The sequence below is a fragment of the Peromyscus maniculatus genome, chromosome 4 (assembly GCF_049852395.1).
Source record: "Peromyscus maniculatus bairdii isolate BWxNUB_F1_BW_parent chromosome 4, HU_Pman_BW_mat_3.1, whole genome shotgun sequence".
In the NCBI taxonomy this organism is placed as follows: Eukaryota; Metazoa; Chordata; class Mammalia; order Rodentia; family Cricetidae; genus Peromyscus; species Peromyscus maniculatus.
In genome coordinates this window covers 85,153,736-85,168,390 of record NC_134855.1, presented here as the reverse complement: position 1 = coordinate 85,168,390, position 14,655 = coordinate 85,153,736, and the positions used below count along the sequence as shown (strand labels likewise).

At 38.5% G+C, this 14,655-nt stretch overlaps 1 long non-coding RNA gene across 1 annotated transcript in view; it reads left to right on the top strand.

The window, feature by feature from the left end:
* The first annotated feature begins 464 nt into the window (after positions 1-464).
* The window catches only part of LOC143272944 (uncharacterized), a 54,749-nt gene continuing 40,558 nt past the window's right edge, over positions 465-14,655 (top strand). The window contains exons 1-2 of the long non-coding RNA XR_013050631.1: positions 465-825; positions 6,331-6,464. This is a non-coding gene — a long non-coding RNA (uncharacterized LOC143272944). The remainder of the gene's footprint in view (positions 826-6,330; positions 6,465-14,655) is intronic.

Genomic DNA, 14,655 nt, shown 5'->3' with positions numbered 1-14,655 from the left:
TCGGAAATTTGAAATGTAGAAAGCAAAAGTAAAATGTATCTTTTGAAGAGAATCCTTTTCTGTCTAGATGTGAGTCAGTCATTCAATTTGGCAAACACTTGAATTTGTTGAACTTTGCCAACATGTCCTTGAAGACTTCAGCATTTCCTGGAAGAGTTGTACATGTGAATCATTGGCTATTATACCGTGTGGTTAAAAAGATGAATCCAGTGCATAAGGACAATGTTGCATATTTCCCTGTGTTAAGACCCAGGAAGAGTTTTTAAACACAAATACCTCAATGTTCGAGTTAGGGCTTGGTGATGAACTGGAATTTTCCATGAATGAAGCAAGGGTATTATGGAACTAGGAAACAGAATTGACAAATGGTTGAAGAATAGAAGTGTTTGGTTGGGTATAGAAATGATTCTACTTCTTATAATTCTAGAATCTAGGAATTCTAGAACATGCCTGTATGATGACAGAGGTGAGGGAATCAATTAAATTCTGGCATTACACATGAGAATTACAAATGAAAGACAGTGTATACACACACACACACACACACACACACACACACACACACACACAATTTATTGGAAGCATGGGTAATATATTCAGAATCTGGTAATACAGAAGAGCATGAATTAAAGAAAGTGAAGAACTGGGGTACCAGAAAATTTTGGTGGACTCTTCAGGCATTCTCATTAAGTAAACGATGTTAATGCATACTCCTACATGTCAACATTCAAGTCAGTTTCTTATTGATCCAACCTGAACTCCTCTTGCTCAAGAGAGAACAGCTTCCCTTAATAGGCAACATCATGTCAAACTGAACTGACAGAGGTAAGTTGAGAGACTCCCAATCAAATGTGGTTGTTTACCAACTACACAGGACAGGTGACAAGTTTCCGATCCAAGTAATAAGTAGAGGGTTTTCTTTTGTAAGCTGAGTCTTTGAAAAATATTTTAGACATAGAATCACCAAGGTTTCATGGAGTCAGAGATAGCTAAGTTTTATCATAGATGAGTATATGGAAAGTAAGTCTTATAATTGAGATAGTGTCAGAGGTAGGTGACAAGTCTATTTTGAGAATTCTGACAAATATGTATGGTAAAAATGTACTGAGGATATAACTAAATCTATCATCTATCTATCTATCTATCTATCTATCTATCTATCTATCTATCTATCTATCTATCATCTATCTATCATCTATCTATCTATCTATCTATCTATCTATCTATCTATCTATCTATCTATCTATCTATCTTTCTATGTCCGTATGTATGTATGTATGTATGTATGTATGTATCTATCTATCTATCTATCTATGTATCTATCTATGTACCTATGTATGTATGTATGTATGTATGTATGTATGTATGTATCTATCTATCTATCTATCTATCTATCTATCTATGGCACCTTAAAATTGTCTAGAAACTCCCCTGTGAGACTTAGCAAACATAATAATCTATATACATCTCACCCAAAAACTATTAGTCAGTTCCTTCTCTGATCTAGAATGCCTCATAAAAACAATAAAAAAAAACCCACAAGTGGTCAAAATGGATGTTAGGGAAGACCAGTGCTACTTAAATGTTTTAATCACAAATACTTTTCAAAGGCTTCTCTCAGAGACAATTTTTACTTCAAAAATATTGGTTGTAATCCCCCAAATCAGCTTTCTTGGCTTGTAGACTATTAAGAGAAGCGGTTTGCTGTGAATGTGAACAGGAAGCCCCTGACAACTGCTTCCAAGGGTAGCCTGACATTGAAGAAGGGGAGAAAACACAAAGAGTCAAAGACTGCAGAGGCACAGGGCCAGAGGGCACAGCTCAGAAGTAGAAGACTGCTTGGTCTGTGCAAGGTCCTGAGTTTGATAGCTAACACTGAGGAAACAAAGCAAAACCAAACAAATGAAATTTCAGAGCTCTGAAGACTGGATCTGTCATTGCACAGCCTAGAGGAAAGCATTCTTACACAGGTAAACACAAGCTATTGCTTAGATTTTTAAAACACCAAAACCAAAAAACTTCACAGACTCAATACCACAAAGATGATTTCTCTTGTAAAGAGTACTAAACTTAGCTGCTGTATATGTCCACTGACCTGGTATGATGATTCATTATGTTAGGATATTATATATTGGTCAATTTTACGGTTATTTGTAGATAGGTCTCTCTCTCTCTCTCTCTCTCTCTCTCTCTCTCTCTCTCTCTCTCTCTCTCTCACACACACACACACACACACACACACACATCTGTAGTACGTATTTTGAATCTGACACTTTCATCACTGAATGTCATGTAAGAAAAACTCTGTATGACCTTACTCTCAGTTGAGTGGTTTATCTTAAAGAAGCACACACGTGTCTATCACTGGATAGAACTAAACATCCACCACTATCAAACTCCTTCTGATATGTGCCAGAATCATAGTGAGTCCAGATGTAAGGGACCTTCCTGAAAGATATTCCTGTGCTGTAGGCTAGCATAATAATTGAAGTTTACTGCAACTGGCATCATCTCAATAAGGTAAATCATGTTGGCATGTTACTTTCAAAGGAAAGAAAGACTATAAGGCACTTACAGTATTTATTTTTGCTAAAACAGAGAAAGTCTTAGTTCATGTGATGCTATGTGTCTTCACACAACCTTCTAATTAATTTACAAAAATTAAAATAAATAAGTGTACAAATTAAAAGGAATTTTCTGTATGAGCAAAAAGACTTCTGTTATGGAGAGCAGGAGTTAGAAACTTGTTCTGAAAAGAGTTATGGAGCAAATATGCTTTTTAAGTCTCTTTCTCCACTATTCAGATGCCACCAGGGTATAACAGCACAGAATAAATTAGGTATTACTGTATGTCACTGACAAAAACAGCGGACACTCATCATTTACCACCCCTTAATCTAGAAAAGGGTGGTGGGTTACCATCTTGTCATAGAGAATCTCATTGGTGATCAGTTCATGGAAACTCTAGGGTTTTCCAAAGAAGTCCTAAAAAACAAAACAAAACAAAACAAAAAAACCTTTTGGAGTAGATGATGTCAGTTCTTTCCAAGTCTACCCTTCTCTTCCTTACATGGTGTTACACTTGGTTCCTTTGTCTCCATTCTTCTCCCTCCCATTTATATCCTTACATTTCTAAGTTATTTTCATATTTGGGCACCACATGAGGATCTATGTCCTCTGTGAAGTTAAGCTTGAATAACCAGTGGTAATTGTTTCTTCTTAACTCAGGTGTTCCTTTGCTTAGATTTTTGTAGGTTTGAGCTCTGGTTCCTATTGGATTTGAAATTCCTAAAGGACAAGAATAGTGTGTATCAGATTTAATGTTATGACCTAATGTATTGTATGTCCCCTTTACTCTCTTAATGCAATGTATATTTGCTCTATCCTCTTACTCTCACATAAACTTCCTGGATGATAGAGCCATAGTCTCTCCCACTATTTCTGTCTTCTTGGTTGTTCATATTTTTACTCATATCTGTGTCTCATCTTCATCATTTTGATTATGGCTAATGACCTCTTTATTGTCAATGAGCCATTAGTATTTTCTTGTCAGAAAGTGCCCATTTGCTGCTTTTATAGTGGGATCTTGCAGAAACACTGACACTAATGACCACTCACTCTTTTAAAACACACGCTCTTCTTTTTACACTCCTTTTGTTTTGTTTTTTGAGACAGGGTTTCTCTGTGTAGCTTTGGAGCCTTTTCTGGAACTCACTCTGTAGTCCAGGCTGGCCTCGAACTCACGGAGATCCGCCTGGCTCTGCCTCCCGAGTGCTGGGATTAAAGGCATGTGCCACCACTGCTTTTTACACTCTTGATACCACAGTCTGTTGTATTTTCCCTGCCCATTCTTTCTCAACATCCTCACTCAAGTCCACTTCTTGTCCTTAAATACTTTAGTTTTTCAGGGGATCTTGTAGTTTCTTTAGTTTATACTGTGTGCATTCATCCTGATCACTACTGTTATATCTATTTTCAATGAACTCTCAGCTCCTACCCCCAAATCTCTTTTTCCTTAGACCTTACTTTTAAGGGTCATACCTATAAATAAATGCTAAGGAGACATTTTGATAACTTACAACCCTACTCACTGTCTCTAAAAATAAACCTTGCTAGTCTTTCCTCAATCCTACTCTTTATTCATTTTGTGTTTAGGACAAGGCATCACTATATATTGATGGCTAAGCCAGAAACTTGGCAGATAGCCTATCTGCTTCTGTCCACCTTCCAGATGTCTCCATGTGCGTTTGCTTTTCTCTGCTTCTCATCTCTTGTTTCTTTCCTGATTCAATGTTTATTACAGCAAGAATCTCCCATCAGCATATTTTCCTCTTGTGTAGCCATTTTAATTAAGTCTATGCTTCTGTTATCTAAAATGAACATCTAATTCATAAAAATATCCTATGACCATCACTGCTTTAAGATGTTGTTGAACTGATTTCACATTGTATGCTAGGTTCTGGCAACCCTGACCAACAACCCCTAGTTTCTTGCCACCATCCCCCTATTGATTCTGTCTAATTTTCTCAATGGTCCTCCTGGAATCACACATCCCAGTCTTTACCTGGCTAATTCCTATTTGCTATGAGTTTTCTAAACCCTACTTCTGAGGAAATGTTCCAAATGCCTCATAAATGATCTAGGATGATGGCAAACATTATGTCCACTATTTTATCTTCTCATTCATTAGGCACAAAACTTAATTCCTTTCATTTATTTATTTATTCATTTATTTATTTATTTTGTTTTTTCGAGACATGGTTTCTCTGTGTAGCTTTGCACCTCTCCTGGAACTCACTCTGTAGCCCAGGCTGGCCTTGAACTCACAGAGATCCACCTGCCTCTGCCTCCCAAGTGCTGGGATTAAAGGCGTGCGCCACCAATGCACGGCTTTTAATTCCTTTTTAATTCTAATGGAGCACTTGTTACATACACACAGAAGTGCTAAATTTGCCTTTGGAAGTAAGATAGCAAATCTGGCATGTATTTCCTTTTCTCTCTTAGCTATATATATATATATATATATATATATATATATATATATATATGCAAATTCTCAATGTGATTCCTACTCTTGGCAAGTGAAAAACTTTCACCTATTCACTTCAAATGCTTTACAGTTTTCCTTTGGCATATTCCATCCTCCAACATCATTACTCTTATTGTTTATATCCATTGCTAGATAAAATAAGGTTTATTGGGGCCTATGGAGATAGCTAAGTTGTTCAAGCATTTGCTTCAAAAGCAGAAGAACCTGAGTTTAATCTCTAAAACTGGTGTATAAATACCAGATGTGGTGACACATACTTGTAGTCCCAGCCCAGGGGTACTGTAGACAGATCCTGAGTTCACTGACTAGCCAGTCTATCTTAATTGGTATGCTCCAGGCCAATGAGAAACCCTGTCTTAAAGGAGGTGGGGAGTCTCCTTGCTGATGACATATAAGGCTGTCTTCTGGCCTCCACATGCATGCACACATACATGCAAGTGCACCTGAACACAAGTGTGCACCTACAGACACACATACATGTACATACTTACATGTACCCACCTCTCTTCCTCATATTTATTTGAACACAATTATTTACTAGTGAAACATTTTATCTAATGAATGACTGAAATGCCACCAAGTAACTAAGGGGTGGATAGTATATATAGTGTGGATACAATGGGCAAAGTCTGACTCATGTTCTGATGAGGTGAAACAGAATCTAAAACATTCCATCATGCTACTTGGAAGAGTGAAACTTACTAAAACTTTGAACTGTTTAAAAGATTTTTCCAATGTTCTTAGACCACAGTTGACTGTGGAGATCTGTAACTGCTGACACTACGGAGAACTTGAGAGAGCTGAATGTCCTGACTTAAGTTCCCTTTGTCCTATAAAAATGGGTTAGGCAGCTATCAGCCTTACTAGGCCCCTGACAGTATACCTCTTGGATATACTGTAGTATGTGGTCGCATGACTTGCCTTCAACAATAAAATATAAGCTGATACAGTCACATCCTGTCAGGAGGCTTTAAGAGCCAATATGTGATAACCCTTTTCTCTCTGAAGGCAAACACCCTAATCTAGTGATGTAAAGCTCTCTTGGTCTGGGAAATTGAAGATATTTCTATTATAGCTCATGCCACGTAGGAGTTACATGGAGTAGAGTGCAACATTAGGTGTGGTGCACCACTGTGTTCAATGCACTGAGTAATAACCTAATCTAATCTCTGTTTATTAAAACACAGAGCTCTTTATTTGCAGTGTTTTAATTTACAAATACACATGTGTATTTAATTTACAAATACTATATCTAGAATTTGAATTCTAATCTTTTCCAGGGAGAGCAGCATGCTGCACAAGTCTCTCCTGCAATGCTGGGTAGCAGCAGTGGCCTGCTTCTCCCAGTGAGCCACAAAGTCACCACTGAGAACAACTGATAGGCCTCAGTGTGCTGTGAGGCTGAAGATTTCAGGTACTGGTATTTAATGAATTATACAGATATTCAACATTTTATTATAAAATTGGCTTTGTATTAGATTTCTTTGCCAACTATTATATGTAAATGTTCTGAGCCTGCTTAAGGTCGTCTAGTCTAAGCTATTTTTGGTAGGGTAGTTGTATTCCATGTATTTTCGGCTTAGTAATACTTTCAGCTTACCACTGGTTTAAAAGGAAGTGACCCCACCATAGACAAGCATCTGTGCAGTGCTCTTTCCTGTGCAGTGTGATAGCACTCATCCCTTGTCCTTTTGCTGCATCTGTGTATTTACCAGTACACATGGATTCTGCCTTCATTAATCACCTTTGCATCTCCAGTTTCTAGCAAACATCTGGCACTGAAGAATGGTGGTAATAATAATAACAACCGTCTCTGCAGTGATTGCTTATACTCTAATGCTGTACTACCATCCCCATCCCGGGGGAAAGGTCCATTTCTAATTCCTATTTTGCAGACAAGGGAATGAAGTCACAGGCAAGTTGAAAGTCTTGTTCAATGAGATAACACAACCGAGAAGCAAAACCAAGCCCAGAAGTCAGGCACATCAAGATCCATACTGTATTTTTAACCACTGTGCTACACTTTCTTTCTTAGTTAAATATTTACTGTGAGAAGGAAGGCCAAATGAAAGAATAAATTAATAGACAGTTGGGAAACTTGTTTTCTTATAAATAGTACACATTATTTTTATTCATTCTGTGTTTTGTTCAAAGCTACTCCATGCTATGCCACTCAACTAGGCTGATATATCAATGAGCTGTGCACACTTCTGCTGAACTGCTGTAGTTCATCATGCACACCCCCAATACTGCACATCTGCCTCACTGAGCTATGAGAATGAAAATTGTTGGTTAGTTTTTCTTTCAGATGTGGAACTATTTAAGGTTACTGACTAGGTCATGTTTGTTCATCCTATCTAGCTCAATGCACAGGACATTATAAATGATTCAGGAACATTGGATGGATACACTTTAACTGAGGAGATTAATAGAATTTTCAGAAACATGATTTCTCAGCAGTGTTCTATCGACAATTCAAGCTGGATTGTTTTTATTATGAAGGTTGTTCTATGTAGCAACAAGTCAGAGCCATACCACCCACCATTTTCTATATGATAACAATTACAAAATGTCTCTGAGCATTGCCAAATATCTTCTGAGGTTTTTGAATAACACATTAGACATCTTTTCTCCTTTGAAGATGGTTATATGCATTAATTCCCTTTTCTCCTCCTCTTCTGTGTTATTTAGAACTTTATGTTGAGTAGGATATAAACCTAACCAGAGTTTGTCAAACCCAAATTGTTGTCTGTTATGGAAAAACATTGTGTTACTTTTCTTGGGGCAACAATGACAGATCAAAATAATAATTCCTCTAACTCTAGCTTAGTGAACCAATTTCACTGGACTTACTTATACAAGCATGGATCCTCAAACACTGAAAAGTCCTGCTCTAGTATGGGTGATAACCTCAGTAAAGCTATGTCATAGAGTCCTGTAGACGAATTTCTAAATGATCTTATTAAATAAAAAACACAGAGCCAAATATAGGGATAAAAGCCTTAGAGAGACCAGGGAAATGGGATAGCCACCAGCCAACCTTACCTCACCAACTCTGCAGCTTCCAAATGCGAGTTACTTCCTGTCTACCCATGCCTTTATTGCCTTACCATTCTGCCATCTGGTTTGCTGTCTCCATTCAGCTACATCACTTCACCTTCCTATCCAGCTCTGTCACTTCCTGTCTGTCTGTACAGACCTCCAGACCTCTGTCATTAATTTGTTTAGGAATTTAAAGCATGTAACACCTGGCTCTGTTTCCAGTGTGGCCTTGAACACACAAAGATCCTGCCTGTCAAATGATAGGATTAAGGGCATGTGATACTGCTGCCTGACTTCTTTGTTTATTTATAATGCCTGGCCTTTTCCTCTGATCTCCAGGCAAGCTTTATTTATTAAAGCACAAATAAAATATCACATTTCAGCACAAATAAAATATCACCACAGAGGCCGGGCGGTGGTGGCGCACGCCTTTAATCCCAGCACTCGGGAGGCAGAGCCAGGCGGATCTCTGTGAGTTCGAGGCCAGCCTGGGCTACCAAGTGAGCTCCAGGAAAGGCGCAAAGCCACACAGAGAAACCCTGTCTCGAAAAACCAAAAAAAAAAAAAAAAAAAAAAAAAATATCACCACAGAGTCCTGTCTTAAGTTAATCTTCTATATCCTTTATAATGTAGTATCTCCTTAGATCATGTTCAGGTGGGGAGTGTGGAGAATTAATGGCTGAGGGTCTTGTGACACTGTCCTTCAACTGGGGAGTAATAGTTACCATATTACCATTACTACAGGCCCAGATATAACTGAAGTATTATTATTTCACTGTTATGATCATCGGGCCAAAGACATCTTTACTGAATGATGATTGATGGCCATCTTAGGCCTAGGGAGAAAACACAATACTACACCAGTGATGCTGGGTTTTAAGATAAGCTGGGCCAACAACATTGGCTTAGTTTGAATCAAACACCTATATCCCAATTAATCAGCTATGGCCAACATTAGTGGGTGTTCTGAAGCATCACAATTCTTTCAGGAATCATATGGATAGATTAAGGAATGGAAATACTGGAGAACTATTTGCAAAAGACAAAATAAATAAATAAGTAAAGAAAAAAAAAAGAAAAGAAAGAAAGAAAAAAAAAGGCACCTACAGGATTTTAGTAAACTCTTACCAAAGCTTCCTTCTAGGATAATCCCACTGAAAACTACATCTGGATAACTTCCTCTGATGGGGCAAACATGTCTCTTCATTTCAACATCAGCGTTACTCATTGGATACCAGTAAGAAAAGCATAATGATTGTAGCCACAATGTCGCTCAGCTTGTCTCCTTAGGATGTGTGGGGTATGTTAATGTAATTCCCCCAATAGACACGGAAACCCTGTCTCCAGGAACTGTGCAATTTTGCATTCTAAATCTGGTCTGGATCCCAGCCGCACTCTTTCCATGGCTTCCATGGTGTGGCTCTCCCACATATTGCACAGCATTGAATTGTTTACCTCTTTGCAACAATCCAGAGTCTCACTCGCCCTCAGCTATGTACAAATTGTTACCTCTCTACTCTGCCACAGGCTTAGCTTACCCATTTAAAAAAGTTGGCACAGATAATGCTTTCTGTTAGAGATGGCAAAACAGATGTGTCTGCCCCGCCTCCCTCTGGTTTAGATACTTAACAGAACTTTGGCTTGTGTTTAGGCAATGTGTATGTAGTCTTTCATCTGCTGGAGAAGAAAGGGGCACAGAAATCTACCACAGCAAGCATCCTTTCATCTAGGGAAATTTTTAAAACCTGAAATCTTTCAGGGAAAAGCTATGTAAATTTCTTGTCTGGTGCCTGGAGTGACGTCCCTTTCCCTGATTCTGGCGTGCTGCCATTAAAGATATCTCTAGATACCCTTTCTAATGCTGACAACACCACTTAGTTGTACTAGTTACTATGGAGAAGCACCATAGAGAAGTCATAATACAGCTGAATTATGGTGGCCAATTTGGTGGCCAAGTTTGGTGGCCAAACAGACTTCTTCATCTGGTTCTAGTAGCTTCTGTGGTACTGACAAAGAGTTCTGTGGTATTGATATTGATATTGATATTGATATTGATTGTGCAGTGTGGTAAAGTAGGAGGGAACACATAGGGTGCAATATCAAGCTTTGAGAAAACGGCTTGGGTTTTACAGAGACATTTTTAAATCCCAGCCTAAGCAAAGATTGTGTTGCATACAACCTCCATGGGTGGACTCAGGGAGAATGAGCTTGCCAGCCTCTGGCACCAAATGCTACTGCCGGTAATCTTCATGTGCAACATTCTCCCAGACTGTGGCTCTTCTTGTGCTACTTTCTCTCAGTTGCTCACATCTCATTGGATGTTTGTTCAGAAAGTCCTGCATGGTTGTCTTCACAATCCATCCTGGAACTGCCTTGCTGTCTTATCTTCTGACCGCAATGGGAAATTGGCTGCACACACACACACACACACACACACACACACACACACACACACACACTTCTCTGATAGATAAGAGTTGAGAGAGATACATTAGAAACTTGCTTTTTCAGTTTGGGGTGCCAGAGAAGAAGAATGGACAAGTAAACATTGCTGAGTACAGCATGTATGATCATGGAAGTAAAGAAGGTGATAGAGTTGTGGGAGACTCTTAGTGGCAGGACCTTAGGATGCTCTGAAGGGTGACAGTTTAGCTGTGACTTGAGGGAGGAATAGGGCCAGTGATATGAATTTTCTCTCCAAAATGCAGATGCCAATTTGTTACAGTTTACTATCCTGAGCTAATCAAAAGCCAGGAAGGAAGAGATTATTCTGCACTTGGGTTCAATGCTGGACAAGTATGAGGACCTGAGTTCCATCTTCAGCACATAAACACAAGGCTGGATGTGTATCTATGCTTATTCTTTAAACCTAGTGCTAGGGGACAGGGGAGGAGACAAGCACAATCTTGGGGCTTGATAAGCAGCCATTTTAGTTGAGATGGCAAATTCTAGGTTCAGTGAAGGACGTCTCAAGAAAAGAGAGAGTGAGAGAGTTGGACATCCAACATCCTCCTCTTCTCTGCGTACACACCCTGATACACACGTACATCTACACACACATACACACACATACTAAAAAACAAAACAAACTCTTTGGATGATGTTGCTGGAGGGTTTCTCTCCAGGTTCCACCAAGCCCCGCAGTCCCACAATCCACGTATAAAATAATCACTCAGGCGCTTATATTACTTATAAACTGTATGGCCATGGCAGGCTTCTTGCTAACTGTTTTTATATCTTAAATTAACCCATTTCTATAAATCTATATCTTGCCACTTCGCTTGTGGCTTACCGGTGTCTTTACATGCTGCTTGTCCTGGCGGTGGCTGGCAGTGTCTCCCCCTCCTTCTTCTTGTTCCCTCAATTCTCCTCTCTCCTTGTCCTGCCTATACTTCCTGCCTGGTCACTGGCCAGCGTTTTATTTATATAGAGCGATATCCAAGGCAGGATGAGCCTTAGTCTTTTCATCCTAATGTTTTGACATCCTGTGCATCATAATACTTCCATAGTTTGCTTTTCAGTCCTGCCCTTGAGTCTTACAGACACTAGAAATTTCAGACAAACCCTTAACTCTACTTCATTTTAACTCTAAGATAAAGATACTAACATAGAACTTGGAGGAATTGAGCTGTAATTAATCTGGAACTTCCCTCCTGAGGACTGGCTCTCATAGCACCTGAAGGTTCTATGCAAGCTGCCTAGAGAGAAAAGCAATGATGAGTCCTACCCAGCTGTGATGTCTATAGTGCAATAGTAGCTCTGATAACTTGGGGATAACAAACAGGTGTGTAATTGGACTTACGGTCAGCTCAATAGGAGGGAATTCATAGTGGGTACTGTAAACCTAGCCAAGTAAGATCATTGACCCTAGAGAAGAACCTACTACTGTTACATTCTTAAACCAGCATCATTTGTAGCTATACTCCCAATATTTAGCCTTATACCCACACATAAGTGTAGATCTTGTCCCTCATCAAGGAGCTTCTTTAAATATTTGGTGGAGACAGCGACAGAAAAACACAACTGGTCAAATGCAGAGAACAACAGGACATAGAGTGCCCAACCCCAATCAATACACAACTACACTGCAACCCCTAAACCTAAGGTTCAGGAAGCATCACGAAAGAGATGGGTGGAAAGAATGCTGAAGGCAGAGGACCAGGGTACCTGCTGCTGAATGGTGTCTTCTGTATGTGACAGGGAAGTTGTACTTATGAAATCTCAAAGATGGGATGACTAAACAAGACCTGCATAATTACATCACCAATTGGCATGGTAACTTGGATGAGGGATATCTCGCAACAACAATTAAAGAAGTCACAATTTTGAGAAGAAATGGGGGAAATATAGGAGGAGTTGGATAGGGGAGATAATAGGTTAGAAATGATGTAAGTACAGTGTGCATGTAGGAAATTCTAAAAAAACAAAAACAAAAACAAAAAAAAACCCAGAAAAACCTTTAAAATGATAAAGATATTAAATGACTTGTTTCATTAGGATTTTCTTTCTGATCACAAGTGAGATATTCCTTGATGCATTGAGAGTAACATCTGGGGAAGAGAACCATTAATGAACACATGGAGAGGAGAAACATGATACATGCACCCATAAAATCAAACTCCACGGTCATCACATGCATGCCACATTTGGAACAATAAAGCATATCGGGGTCTCTTAATTTTAGCTGGTTTATCAAGTAAATTTTACTATAATATTGTCTTAATTTATACTAGGTCTTCTTAAGAGAGTAGGTGGTTGTTTATAAATCAATGAAGAAATTCTCTTTCTGTGCAAAATGATGTTATTTAATAATATATGCAGACATAATTTGCCCAAACTTGAAGTACCCCTGGAGTAGGTTTCCAGGAATAAGGGAGGATTATTTTGGTTCTTTACAAATAACTCTGGGGGTCCTGACATTTGAAAAGGAGTATGATTCTAAGGGTCTGCATGCTAGCAATAATGTTAGCATATGCTTTGCACACCTTCTTAGGGCTTTGACTCACTATATTTACATCTTGAAATTCCTTATAGTAATTTTTTACTCATATTTCAGAATTTAGTTAACATAAGCTAATGTTAAAAAACCCTTCTTCAACTCTAAAACCTCTCTTCAACTTATCATCAAATACATTTTATTCAAGAACAGAAAGTGTCTTCAGGGTACTGAAGTCAAATTTTCTTCATCATCTGACTTGTTCTCCAGGCTTCTACAACTGTGACAAACCCATATGTAATTGTTTATTTCATGAGATAATGTTTCAATCTTGAAAAAAGAATGTTTATCTTTTCTTTACTGAGCCACTCACCTGTAATAACCACTAACACTCACTAGACATGATGTTCTAAATTAAGTGGCTGCAAAACTCATACTCTTAAATAATAAAGAAAAGTTTTTGGAAGGAGAGGAGCTATCTTAGGATGTAAAATACAGGTACAATAAGACCACAATGCAAGGACACTCAGATACAATAAGAAATTAGAAAAAAAGGAATCATTTTCTAGTATCTTTAAAAATTATCATTATTAATGCATATTAATTGCTCATATTACTGGGTTTTACTGAAGGTGTATGTATTATGATTTGCTAGTATTACACTCTAAATTTCCTATCTTACTGTACCCTGCCTTTATGCACTTACAAGCACTGTTGAAAAAGCATCCAGGACTTAGTATCTAGCTGAAGAAAAAAAATCTGCCACTTTGAATTTGGTTATATTTTCTAGGAAAGATACTTAAAATGTTTGTTTTCTAGGGATGATATTTAGCAGCCCATCTGTTTGATTTTCTTTTTAGCAAAATGATACAAAATTTTTCTTTTATTTATTTTGAAGGAAATGTTTTGTAGCACATATATTTGAAGACCTCTAACACTGACTGAACTTTATTGTGAAGATATTTATATAAGGTACTGTGTAGGTGCTGGCAGGAAAGGGAGTCAACAGCAGTCTTATCTGAACCCTGTGAACTACAAAAATGACCAAAATGGCAAGATATGACCATGGATACCTCAGTGGCACCAATATTGAGAGAGTAATCAGTGCTTTCTGCTTGGATGTTAGGCTGACTCCACAGGAGGAAATACATGCCTGGCACTGTAAATCGAGCCAAGAATGGATGGTTGGGGAGGTCACAGTCCCAAGAGGAGAACCTACTACTATTATTCTGCCAAATGGCCATAGTACCAACCTGGCCCCTAAGTTCAGATCTCTCTACACATATATTAATGCATTTCATAGGCATAACCAGAGAAATTTCTTTGTGCAGTGGATGTTGGTTAACACAGAAACTCACAACTGGTCTAAATGCAGAAAATAAAGGTCAGTGAATGCTCAGCCACAAAAGGTTCATCTATGTCACTAACCCTCCCAAGGCTTTGGGGACATCATGAAAGAGGGGACAGAAAGACTTTAAGAGACAGATGTCAGGGGTTACCTGATGGAAACAGTGTTTTCTGGACATGACAGGACCACTACACTCATGAATTCATAGTTGTGATTGACTTCTCAAGATCGGTACAAGATAAAGTTGATCAACATTGTAACATGTTTGAGGGGGTGGTT